Source organism: Mandrillus leucophaeus, unplaced genomic scaffold (genome assembly GCF_000951045.1).
Source record: "Mandrillus leucophaeus isolate KB7577 unplaced genomic scaffold, Mleu.le_1.0 Scaffold907, whole genome shotgun sequence".
Lineage (NCBI taxonomy): Eukaryota > Metazoa > Chordata > Mammalia > Primates > Cercopithecidae > Mandrillus > Mandrillus leucophaeus.
In genome coordinates this window covers 159,128-170,984 of record NW_012109886.1, presented here as the reverse complement: position 1 = coordinate 170,984, position 11,857 = coordinate 159,128, and the positions used below count along the sequence as shown (strand labels likewise).

General features: G+C 39.7%; 1 pseudogene; it reads left to right on the top strand.

The window, feature by feature from the left end:
* Nucleotides 1-1,579: 1,579 nt before the first annotated feature.
* On the top strand, nt 1,580-11,656 carry LOC105531791 (annotated as a pseudogene).
* The last annotated feature ends 201 nt before the right edge of the window (nt 11,657-11,857 follow it).

Genomic DNA, 11,857 nt, shown 5'->3' with positions numbered 1-11,857 from the left:
TTTCTTTTGCTGTACAGAGCATTTAAGCTTAATTAGGTCCCATTTATTTATTTTTGTTTTTGTTGCATTTGCTTTGGGGGTCTTAGTCATAAATTCTTTGCCTAGGTCAATGCCTAGAAGAGTTTTTCCAATATTGTCTTTTAGAATTTTTATAGTTTTAGGTCTTATATTTAAATCTTTGATCCATCTTGAGTTGATTTTTGTATACAGTGAGAAATAGGGATTCTGTTTCATCCTTCTATATGTGGCTTGCCAGTTTTCCCAGCACCATTAAATAGGCTATCCATTTCCAATATACGTTTTGTATGCTTTGTTGAAGATCAATTGGTTATATATATTTGGCTTTATTTCTGCGTTCTTTATTCTGTTGCACTGGTCTGTGTGCCTAATTTTATACCAGTGCCATGCTCTTTTGGTAACTATAACCTTGTCGTATAATTTGAAGTCAGGTAATGTGATACCTCCAGATTTGTTCTTTTTGCTTAGAATTGCTTGGGCTATTCATGCTCTTTTTTGGTTCCTTATGAATTTTAGGATTTTTTTTTCTAATTCTGCTAAAAAATGATGTTGGTATTTTGATGGGAACTGCACTTAATCTGTAGATTACTTTTGACAGTATGGTCATTTTCACAATATTGGTTTTTCCATTTCATGAGCATGGAATGTATTTCCATTTGTTTGTTTCATCTATGATTTCTTTCAGCAGTGTTGTGTAGTTCTCCTTGTAGAGATCTTTTACCTCCTTGATTAAATATATTTCTAGGTAATTAAGATTTTACTAATAAATAAAATTAAGCTAATGAAATTAACGTAACTTATGCATGGCACACTTTGGAGTTGAGAAAGCCACATAATTAGTGTAGTTTTAAAACTGGTTTTAACTGACAGCGTAATTGGGGAAATAAGACTTAAACACATGGAACAATTTATAATTCAAGGCAGTATAAAATAAAGAGTTAGACTGTGGGTTCTGTGAGGGCACAGATAAACAGTGAAAATTGTATGGGTATAATCCTTTTTGAAGAATGGATAAGAATCTAAAGGAAATAGAAGAAAAAAGGGAAAATGTAAGTGAAAACAAAATATTTGAAAACCTAGAAAAACTCTGGGACTTTATAGGGAGATTGGTCTGACTAAAGTAACAATAGGCCACTTTTGGAGAATTGTGGAGAAATGTGAATCTGCTAAGAATATGAATATGAATAGTTTGAAAACAGAGGCATCATAAAAAAGGAGACAGGGAGCTTCTAATCAGTCAAGTATGACACTGAAATTAGACAATTTACAGCAAGGCTCCTAAATAATGGCTATGATGGGGGGATAGTAACTGGAAACCAGAATCAGCCCAGAAATTCCACATTATAGATTCTTAATCCCAAAAAGACAATACTGATGGGACAATCAAGAGCAGGAATGAGAAGGAAAATCTTCTAGATAGTGTTCAGTTTATCTCTCGTTTTCAGTTGCTTTTTTCAACTTGTTTTGTTGTTGTTGTTGCTGTTGCTGTTGTTGTTAAGGGGTCATATGCTCAAGGTGCTTGCTGAAGTTGTGATGAGGTTCTTTGTACAGGATGTGCCCAATGAGGTAAGTTTAAGGATGGTTAAAGGAATATAACTCTCAAGCGATAAATTACTAGGTACTAATTCTAAATGAAAAGAGGAGATGGTTTCTCAGTGTGAATACACTTCCCAGTGTTAGAGGAAGTACTAGTTAAGAGACAAGATGGGATAATCTCTTGTGCTTAAATTCTATTTTTTAAAAAATTTACTTTCTTTTTGTGCTTTTTTTAATCTAATATTTTTAATTTCCAAATTAAATGGTATACATTTAATGTGAAATTTTATCAAATTTAGGATATTAGGAATCCAGAGATACAGGTCTTAATCTTCATATCTTATTCATGAGAGTAATTTTTTTTTCCTTTACAGTGCCTTATAAATGGGTGATTATCTAGCCCACAGGAAGAAGCCAGGTAGGTGCTGACTATAGCATATGTCTCTCATATGCTTGCTACTTCTTGAAATTCTAGAAGCTCAGATATTTTCCCAGTTTTAAGGCATTACCTTTTGTTTCAGTGAAGATGGTCTGGGAGATGAAGTACATTTCAGTCTGACTTTTACTGGACATGTCTAAGGGTAGGTCTTTTCAGAGTGCAAGTTTTGACAGGAGAATGATCATGAAAGAAAACAAAAGTGTTTGGGGGCTTGGGAGTTGGAAAATGCACCTAAAGAAGGGAAAAACACTACATTAAGTAGAATGACAGCAATATTTCTGCCAAAGACCAACTTTCTTCAATTTGCAATCCCATATAGGTTCATTCAGAGGTAAATTACAAACCCAGACATTAGCCTAGAATGATTGGTAGCACTTTTATAAGGACATGTCTTGAAACAGAAAATTCATAACTAATATTTTAATCATTTTTTTTTCTTTCTTGTCACTCTTGACTTCAATTTGATAATAGCCAGGTAAGCATTTCAGGAGCTACTGGGCTAAAGTACTTCCGGATAATATCCCCACTGTCTCAGGGATTAGTGGTCATAGGTGACCCGTTAAGAATGAGACATTGTGTCAATTCCAAAGTTCAAGTAGAGCTTCACCTCTAAATCTATTTTAGATAATTCTTTTGATAGTTGGAATATAATATATCTTGAGATCACTGCTTTTAATTAATGATTAACCCTCTGCCTTTATCTTAATTCCCTTTATCTTCATCAGTGAAAGAGTCACACTGTGCCAATGAGGATTGTTGGGTTGGAGGTCAGAAGCAAGTGAACCTTATTTCATCTTTAGTTTGAAATTACATTTCTTTAAATATTGCTTCAAGGCAAAATCAATGGGTATAAACAGAAAATGCTCAAGTATGAGAAAAATAGACTTCAAGGTGAAGTCTTTAAAATATATGGCTCATGAAGAAAAAGCATCCAAAAGGCATATATTTCCGCTTCTAGGGAGTGAAAAAGATGAGCCATAAAGTGTAATCGTTTTATATTAGCAACTTCCATCTTCTCACATTCATAATTGCTTTAGCTAATGCAAAAGTGAAGATTTTAGTATTATCAGACATTTGTTTGGGTGAACAGGAAAATGTGATCTAACAAAATAGTAACACAGGATGCAATAAAGTACTACTTTAGAAACGACAGCAAGAGTTACATATTCCAGCGGTGCTGGGTCCCATGATCCTTAAATTGCATATAAATAATTAATATGCATACCCTAATGCCAGCTTCTGTGCACTACATTTAGTATGAATTATACAGAAATGCTTCAAAAATGCCTTTAATAGTCAAGGGAATTGCTACCCTCCAAGATATGCAGGAAATAACATCATTTGTTTGAAAACTAAAATGAAAACAGAAGATCTGATTTTAAAACATTCAGGAAAGGCAGGTTTCTTGATCAAATATCTTGTTTTTTTATGTGTGTTTTATCTTTTAGGATTTGTACTAGCCTTCAGGAATACAAAAGTGCGTATGAGTCCTTAGAAAAAGAACATGGTGAAATCACACAAATAACAAAACTGCTGAACAATTAGGAAGTAGTAAAGGGCAAGTCCTGAGAGTTAGACAGCTCCCTAGAGGGGACACTTGAATAAAGAGTTGAGTACACCAAGGAAGAGATATATGTATTTTTAAATGTTGTATGTCAAAGCAAAGAAAAATTCAATATGTATTTGGAGGATTTAAGAGAATCTATGTAGGCTATGCTTATGATCATAAAAATGTCAATATATGACAATACTAGGGTTACTCCCATGGCTAAGTCAACATGTCAAAACAGTTTTCACCTAATGTTAGGCAATAATTGCTCCTGATATCAACTGGGCTGAGAACTGAGAAAGAGGCCTTCAAGTGCTAACTGAGGTTCAAAGAAATCATTTCACTGGTGGAGTTTCATGGGACCAATGCCAGTGGCCCCCATGAACTGCGCATTGCTCTGAAGTTTTGAAAACATAAGACTCCTTGAATTACCTCAGTTTTGTTCTTTCATACTTATGCATTCTATTAGGTGGGTTTGACGAGACCCAGCCCTGCTGGTCTTTAAGAATATTCAGGAAGATAGTCAATTAACAACATACATTATTGCTGGAACATAAAACTGGTTAAATTGAGCTGCAGATGATTTAGAAGAGTCTAGGCAGCACAGCTAAGTTAATTTGGAGGGCTCTAGAGCCAGATTGCCTGGATTTAAATTCTGAAACCACAATTTACTAAATGATGACTTTGAGCAACTTGCTTAAACTTCATTTACCTTAGTTTCCTCATCTATAAAATAGTTATAACACTACCTAGAGCCTTCATAAAGTTATTGTAAGGAACGAAGGAGTAAATACATGTAAGCCACTTAGAATAGAACCAGCACATAACAATAACGCTACAAATCTTAGCTAAAATTACTGTATCATAAAGATTCAGAGTTTGAGCTCTGGAGTCATACTGCTACTTTGATTTCATTTCTTACTGGATGAGAAAGTTCTAACTCGGCTCCTATTGCAGTAGCACCTACTGCAAAGGTCATTATGTATAACCATTAGCAAAATGCTCAGTTCTCAATGTGTCAGCAGTTTAAAAAGCCATCACTGTTATTCTTGATATTTTATAAGATTTTCAAACACTATTATAAAATCAGATGCTTTAATTTATGGACATAATAGTTACAAAATGTTATTCAGAGAAATAGTGAATATCTTATACATTTTTATCTAATTCCTGAAATGGTCTCTCAGCCTGCAGACTTTGAAGTTTTTCAGAAGCCAGAGAGAGGGGACAGAGGAGAAGCTATTTTATTACATTGAGTGGTAAATTATACTCATTTTTAGCATGCAGAACTAAATTTTCATAGTATAAAAAAAGTCTAGCCAGAAGCTTTGTCTGCATGACCATACAACTGGGAAAATCTGTATTTTGTTAACAAAGTATATATAAATATGAAGAGACAAACAGTTATTGTCCTTAACAGTTATTGTCCTTAGAGTAACCGTGTTTGTTTCGATGAAAGCAAATATTTAAAATATTTGCTGTAAATAATATACCTTGACAGACATACAAAATAATGTGACATTTCCTCCTTTCTATAGTTTTAAGGATCAAACTTAGTTGATCCACACCAATTACCTGGATATAACTTGCCAAAAATAAAGCGATTTCAACATATGAAGACAAAAATCAAATTATAAATGTGTTCTTCCAAGTTTTATCTAGTGAATCAAGTGAATCTAGTAATAAATGAGGTACCAGTAAGTGATTCGTACAACCAAGATCGATTCCACTATGTTCTCAATATGTAAAAAGTTTCATTAAAATTAGGAAGAGCTTTTTTAAAAAAATAATAATTGCTTATTTTTATGAATATAGGGGTACTGGTGCAGTGATGTCACTAAGATACACTGCATAGTGGTAAAATCTGGGCTTTTAGTGTACCTTTCACACAAATTGTGTACACTGTACCCAAAAGATAGTATTTCATCCCTCTTCTGACTCCTTTCTTCTTACCAGTTGTAATCTCCAGTGTCTTTTTTATCACTCTGTATCTGTGCGTACCCATTGTTTAGCATCTATTTATAAAATGAGAATATGTAGTTTTAAATTTTCTGTTCCTGAGTCATTTCACTAAGAATAATAGCCTCTAGTTCCATCCATATTGCTGCAAAAGACATGAATTCATGCTTTTTCATGCCTAAGTAGCATGTCATGATATACATATACCAAATTCTATTTATTTAACTTTTTGGTTCAGGGGTATAAGTGCAGGTTTGTTACATAGAGATATTGTGTGTCATGGAGCTTTGGCATACAGATTATTTCATCACCTGGGCAATAAGCATAGTACATGATAGGTAGTTTTATGATCCTTTCCCTCCTCCAAACCTTCACCCTGTATCCATAAATAGGCTTCAGGGTCTGTTGCTCCCTTCTTTGTGTCCATGTGTTCTCGATGTTTAGCTTCCACTTATAAGTGAGAACAAACAGTATTTGGCTTTCTGTTCCTGTGTTAGTTTACTTAGGATAGTGGCCTCCAGCTTCATCCATGTTGCTGCAAAGGACATGATCTTATTATTTTTTATAGCTGCATAGAATTCCGGGGTTTATAGGTACCACGTTTTCTTTACTCAGCTTACCATTGATGGGCATTTCAGTTGATTTCATGTCCTTGCTATTGTGAATAGTGCTGCAGTGAACATACATGTATATGTGTCTTTATGACAGAATGATTCATATTCCTTTGGGTATATCCCCAATAATGAGATTTCTGGGTTGAATGGTAGTTCTGTTTTTTGTTCTTTGAGAAATTGCTACATTGATTTCTACAATGGTTGAACTGATTTATAGTTCCAACAACAGTATATAAGTGTTCCCTTTTCTCTACAACCTCACCAACATCTGTTTTTTTTTTTTTAGTTTTTAATAATAGCCATTGTGACTGGTATAAGATGGTATCTCACTGTGGTTTTAATTTACATTTCTCTAATGATCACTGATATTGAGTTTTTTTCATATGCTTGTTGGCCACATATTTGTCTTCTTTTCAAAAGTGTCTGTTCATGTCCTTTGCCCACTTTTTAATTAGGTTGTTTTTTTCTTGTAAATTTGTTTAAGTTCCTTATAGATGCTAGATATTAGACCTTTCACAGTTGTATAGTGCAAAAATCTTCTGATTTTGTAGGTTGCCTGTTTACTTTATTGCTAGTCTGCTGTGCAGAAGCTCTTTAGTCTAATTAGATCCCATTTGTCAATTTTTCCTTCTATTGCAATTGCTTTTGGAATTATCATCATAAAATCTTCGCCTGTTCCTATGTCAAGAATGGTACCGAGGTTGTCTTCCAGGGTTTTAGAGTTCTGAGTTTTTGTTTAATATTTTTTTTTGGGGGGGTGGGGGACTGAGTCTCCCTGTGTCACCCGGGATGGAGTGCAGTGGTGCCATCTCAGTTCACTGCAAGCTCCGCCTCCCGGGTTCCCGCCATTCTCCTGCCTCAGCCTCCTGAGTAGCTAGGACTGCAGACGCCTGCCACCTCACCTGGCTAATTTTTTTGTATTCTTAGTAGAGACTGGGTTTCACCGTGTTAGCCAGGATGGTCTCAATCTCCTGACTTCGTGATCCACCTGCCTCAGCCTCCCAAAGTGCTGGGTTTACAGGCGTGAGCCACTGTGCGCAGCCCTTAAGTCTTTAATTCATCTTGAGTTGGTTTGTGTGGTGTAACGAAGGGGTCAAGCTTCAATATTTTACATTTGGCTAGCCAGTCATCTCAGCACTACTGACTACGGAGTCCTTTTTCTATTGCTTGTTGTCATCAACTTTGTCAAAAATTAGATGGCTGTAGTTGTGCAGCTTTATTTCTGGGGTCTGTACTTTGCTCCATTGATCTATGTGACTGTTTTTGTACCAATAGCATGCTGTTTTATTTACTGTAGACTTAAATTTATTGAAGTAGGGTAATGTGATACCTCCAGCTTTGTTCTTTTTGCTTGGGATTGCCTTGGCTATTCAGACTCTTTTTTTGGTTCCTTATGAATTTTAAAACAGTTTTTTCTAATGTGGTGAAGAATGTCATTAGTAGCTTCATAGGAATAGCATTAAGTCTGCAAATGGCTTTGGGCAGTATGATCATTCTAATATTGATTATTCCTATCCATGAACATGGAGTGTTTTATCATTTTTCTGTATCCTGATTTCTTTGAACAGTGCTTTGTAATTCTCACAGAAGAGATAATTCACCTCCTTAGTTATCTGTATTCTTAGGTATTTCATTTTTTTCTGTGGCTATTGTGAATGGGATTGTATTCTTGAGTTAGCATTCAGCTTGGACAATGTTGGTGTATAGAAATGCTACTCATTTTGGACATTGATTTTGTAATCTGAAACTTTGTCCGGTATGTTTATCACATCTAGGAATCTTTGGGGAGAGACTAGGGTTTTCCCAGGTTGAGAATCATATTGTCTGTGAAGAGAAACAGCTTGACTTCCTCTCTATTTGAATGCCTTTTCTTTCTTTCTCTTGTCTGATTCCTCTGGCGAGGACTTTCAAAACTATGTTGAATGAAGTGTTGAAAAAAGAAATCCTTGTCTTGTTCTTATTTTCAAGAGGAATGCTTCCAGCTTCCACCTGCTCAGTATGATGTTGGCTGTGGATTTGTCATAGATGTCTCTCATTATTTTGAGTTATGTTACCTCAACGCCTAGTTTGTTGAGGGTTTTTAACATAAAAGAATGTTGAATTTGATCAGAAGGTTCTTCTACATCTACTAATATGAACATGCGGTTTTTGGCTTTAGTTCAGTTTATGTGGCGAATCACATTTATTGATTTGCATATGTTGAAACTTTCTTGCATCTCAGGATTAAAGTCAACTTGATTGTAGTGTTTTAGCTTTTTGAAATGCTGCTGGATTTGGTTTTCTAGTATTTTGTTGAGGATTTTTTCATCAATAATCATCAAGTATATTTGCTTGAAGTTTTCCTTTTTCATTGTGCCTCTTCCAGCTTTTGGTATCAGGATAATGCTGGCATCATAGAATGAGTTAGGGAGGAGTCCCTCCTCCTCAATGTTTTGAAATACTTTCAGTAGGAATGGTACCAGATCTTCTTTATAATTCTGGTAGGATTTGGTCATGAATCCATCTGCTCCTTGGATTTTTCTGCTTGGTAGGCATCTTGTGACTGATTTAACTCTGAAACTCATTATTTGTCTGTTCAGAATTGAATTTCTTCCTGGTTCAACCTTGAAGGTTATTATGTTTCCAGGAATTTCTATTTCTTGCAGCTTTTCTAGTTTGTGTGCATAGTGGTGTTTGTGGTAGTCTCTGAGAGTATCTGTAGTTCCCGTAGTCATTTTTGATTGTATTCATTTGGACCTTCTCTATTTTTTCCTTTATTAGTCTAGCTAGTAGTCTACCAATCTTATTTATTCTTTCAAATAACCAACTCCTGGATACTTTGGTCTTTTGTGTGGCTTTTTGCATTTCAATTTTCTTCAGTTCAGCTCTCATTTTGGTTATTTCTTCCTCTATCGTGGGGGTTGCTTTTCTCTTTGTTTTCTAGTTCTTCTAAGTGTCATTTTAGATTGTTGAGATCTTTTTCATTTTTAATGTGGTATTTAATGCTATAAACTTTCTTAACACTGCTTTAACTGTGTACCAGAGATTCTTCTATGTTGTATCTTCGTCTTCATTCATTTCAAAAAAGTTTTAATTTCTGCCTTAATTTCATTGTTTACCCAATAGTCATTCAGGAGCATGTCATTTAATTTCCATGTGATTGCATAGTTTTGAGTGTTTTCTTAGTATAGATTTCTGTTTTTATTGTGCTGTGATCTGACAGTGTGTTTGGTATAATCTTATTTTTTTCTAATATGCTGAGGATGGTTTTATGTCTGATTGTCTGGTCAATTTTAGAGTATTTATTATGTGCAGATGAGACAAATGCATACTATGCTGTTTTGGGATAGAGAATTCAGTAGATATCTGTTAGGCCCGTTTAGTCAAGCGTCAAGTTCAAGTCCTATTTATCTCTGTTGGTTTTCTGCCTCAATAATATGTATAGTACTGTCAGTGGAGTGTTGAAGTCTCCCACTATTACTGTGTGGTTATCTAAGTCTCTTCAGAGATCTCTAAAAACCTGCTCTGCAAATCTGGATGCTCCTGTGTTGGGCACATATATATTTAAGATAGGTCTTCTTGTTGAATGGATCCCTCTACTATTATGTAATGCCCGTTTTGTGTTTTTAAAATCATCTTTGGACTAAAGTGTATCTTGTCTGAAATTACAATAGCAACCCTGGCATTTTTCTTTTCATCTTGTATATTCAGCAAGAAGGTCACGCTGCACAATAAGAAACAGGCAGAGGAGACGGCGGCCTTCCAGGAGGTCATGAAGGGACTGAGCCTGATGGGGCCGCAGGGCTCCAGCTCCAGAAATCCCAGTACCTGCAACTGGGCCCAAGCGCGGCCAAGTACTACGGCGGTTCCCTGCCCAATGTGAACCAGATCGGGAGTGGCACCATGGACCTGCCCTTCCAGACCCCCTTCCAATCCTTGGGCCTGGACACCAACCTGACCACCAGGCACCATGGGCTGCTGAACAGGGTATACTGGGAGCGCAGCTGGCTAGGCTCCCCGCAGCGCCTGCACCTGTCAAGGGACAAACACGGACGGCAGGCCAACAGCTACCTCTAGGGCACAGTGTACCTCTCGCCACCCGCGGACACCAGCTGGAGAAGGACCAATTCTGACTCCGCCCTGCACCAGAGCACAATGACGCCCATGCTGCCAGAATCCTTTACTAGTGGGTCCCAGGACCTGCACCAGAAAAGAGTCTTACTGTTAACAGTCCCGGGAATGGAAGAGACCACATCAGAGGCAGACAAAAACCTTTCCAAGCAAGCGTGGGAAACCAAGAAGACAGGATCCACGACCAAGTTCTGCGCGGAATCAACATCTTCCCGTCCGCGGACCAGGAAAACACTACAGCCCTGATCTCTGCCACCCACAATTCTGGGTTCCCTGCCCGGCCTGACCAACATCCACTTCTCCTCCCAGCTCAACCCAGAGGAGCCCACCTCCCCCACACTGAGTAGCTCCAGCAGCACCGGCAACCTCTAGGACAACCTGATGCACCTGGGCATCAGCGTCGCCGGCCAGGGGATGAGCACACCTGGCACTCCTCCGCAGCATCGTCCAGCCAGAGTCAGGTCCCTGTCCCTGAGCACAGAGGTGAGCCATCAGCAGGCACTGCCCACCCTGTCCCCACTGTCACCCATCACTCAGGCCGTGGCCTTGAATCCCCTGTCTCTGAAGCAGCAGCTGCCTTACGCCTTCTTCACCCAGACCGACTCCCAGGAGCCGCTGCCGCAGCCCCAGCCTCCGCCGCCCCCTCTGCCTGAGTTTCAGCAGCCGCCACCCCCGCCGCCCCCACAGGCGCCCGTCTGCCTGCCCCCCGAAGGCCCCCTGTTGCCCAGCACCAACCTGAGTCCTGGGCCACAGGCGCCCCCGCTAGCCGTCACGGTACCATCCTCTCTCTTCCAGTCCCCCCGGAGAATCCCGGCCAGCCGTCGATGGAGATCCACATCGCCTCGATGCCGGCTCTGCAGCAGTAGCGGCACTAGCCCCGTCTCCTCGCCAACCAGTCTCCCACTTCGCCAGTCTCCAATCAAGGCTTCTCTCCAGGGAGCTCCCCGCAACACGCTTCCACCCTGGGCAGCGTGTTTGGGAACGCACACTATGAGCAGCAGATGGCGGCCAGGCAGGCCAATGCTCTGTCCCACCAGCTGGAGTAGTTCAACATGATGCAGAACGCCAGCAGCTCCCTGTACAGCCCGGGATCCACGCTCAACTACTCGCAGGTGGCCATGATACGCCTCATCGGCAGCCACGGGCGCCTGCCGAACTCACAGCAGCTGGACTGCCTCAGCCACCGTGGCATCCCCAACATCATCCTCACAGTGGCAGGAGAGTCTCCCCCGCTCCCCCAGCCTCTTTAAAGAACTGACCAGCTCTCTGGTTGGGGTCGGCGACGTCAGCTTCGACTCCGACAGCCAGTTTCTCCTGGATGAACTCAAGATCGACCCTCTGACCCTGGACGGCCTGCACATGCTCAATGATCCCGACGTGGTTCTGGCCGACTCAGCCACCCAGAACACCTTCCGGATGGAGCGCCTGTGAGCGGGCGTGCCGGCACCCTGCCACTCAGCCATCCCGATGGCGCCTCCCCAGCCCGGGGACAGTAGCGCTCAGTTCCTCACCAACAGCTGAGCTTGTGATTCTGAGCTTGCAATGCCGCCAAGCGCCCCCAGCTCGCCCCCGGTTGTCCACCTCCTGCGAAGCCCAATTGCTAGGCCGCGAGCCGAGCGTCCACCCACTTGC